The sequence below is a fragment of the Python bivittatus genome, unplaced genomic scaffold (genome assembly GCF_059951505.1).
Source record: "Python bivittatus isolate LINGU-HERP-01145 unplaced genomic scaffold, Pbiv_v1 ctg000700_np1212, whole genome shotgun sequence".
Taxonomy (NCBI): Eukaryota; Metazoa; Chordata; class Lepidosauria; order Squamata; family Pythonidae; genus Python; species Python bivittatus.
In genome coordinates this window covers 3,481,450-3,483,159 of record NW_028277098.1, presented here as the reverse complement: position 1 = coordinate 3,483,159, position 1,710 = coordinate 3,481,450, and positions in this window count along the sequence as shown.

Genomic DNA, 1,710 nt, shown 5'->3' with positions numbered 1-1,710 from the left:
TTAGGGTTTTTTAAAATAACAATTTTCCAGGGTTTAGCTGTGCAGTTTAGTTGGTCTGGTTATGAAACTATGCATAGCTAATTAAAATTAGGCAAAAAAGATAAATAATTAGGCTGAGATTTCAAATTCTTTTCAACTACATATAACTGTTCTATGACTTCCCTCACGTAGCTCTGTTGAAATTTAATGGTTTCACAGACACTGGCCTTTGATGGGAGGCCAAGAAGTGGTTTGATTTTAAACTGTATCTTCCTCCAAAAATAAGCATTTACTTTGCTATGTACTGATGATAGTCTATCCAAAGGAGCAAACATTAGTCTTAGCTTTATTCATATATTGTTTTATTACAGAATTCATTTCATTTTCTTTTCTTAAGACAAAAGGCTTTCCACATTCCAGTTAAGAGGCGAGAGCTAGTCAGATCCTTGGTGATTAAAGTCCAATCTCTTCATGAACAAAAACAGAAAAAATAAAGACAACAAATGTATGATTCTTGGTTACCAAAAGGAAGTTTAGAAGAAAGCAGAGTTTATTCTAACATGCAGTTGATTGCCTTTTGTATTGTTGAAAAAAGATTATGCTGTAAGAACTATGCTTTAGTGTAGCTGGGAATATGGAGTTTAATCAAAAAGACATAGAAATATATGAGAAAAAGAAAGAAAGACCATAAAATTTTATTATTATTTTCCTTTCAATCATATTATATTATTTCATTATTGTGTAACATATAATCTTTTATTCTTTGCATTAATAGTATATTGTGGGGACCAGTTGGTTAACTGGTTAAAAGTGCTGATGCTTGAATTGTACATAAACACAATACGTAGATAGGCTGCAGCTGCATACTGTAATACTAAAGAAATCTATTACAGCACCATCTAATATTATATTGAACATGACAATTTTTCTTTTGTTTCAAGATAGTTGGTACATCACCATCTGAAACTAGGTGGGAGAAACACTGGTGCTTGGAAGACTCACTAAATTCCTTGAAACTACATTGGCATTCTTGTTTCTGCTGTGTCTTCAGTTCTATGGTCTCATTTTGTCATCCACAAGGATATGGATACCTAGGATCCCAGTGAGTGAAATACTGTGATAAATATAAAGTATTATTTTTCTCACTCAACTGAGATTCTTTTTCTTATGGATTTCGACATGACACGTGTACCAATGCAGCATTCAAGCTGCATGCTATAAGGCTTAGCTGTTTTGAGAGGAACCATGATTTTATCACATTCTTGTATTTATTGATGTTCTGCCAGATTGATGCTTGTCCTTAGCATCCTGTAAACTACTTCCAGGTTTACTGAAATTGGCAAAGGTTCAGCGTCAGATCAGTGTTAATTTTGGGGTGTTGATTCAAGGACTCAAGAAGGACATTACTTCATTATCAACAGAGCATACATCTCTCTTATCAGATAAATACTTGGCTGCAATCATGAGTTTTCTGGACAGCTGAATTCCTTTCAACATCAGTTCCATCTAGGTTTGTTACAGTTTCATCTTTCCCTCTTTCTCATCTTCTTTTTTCACTATAATTTTAACTTTTGTCTGTTATGCCTTTCTTCTTTTTTTCAGTTTGAAACCATTTGGAAGGTACTTGTGGATTGTATCAGGAAGGAGAGGAATGCCATCTTTTCTGCAATTAAAAAAAAAGTTTAGAATAAATCCTGGAATAATTGCGGGAATTGCAGGGGCGGGGAGGAG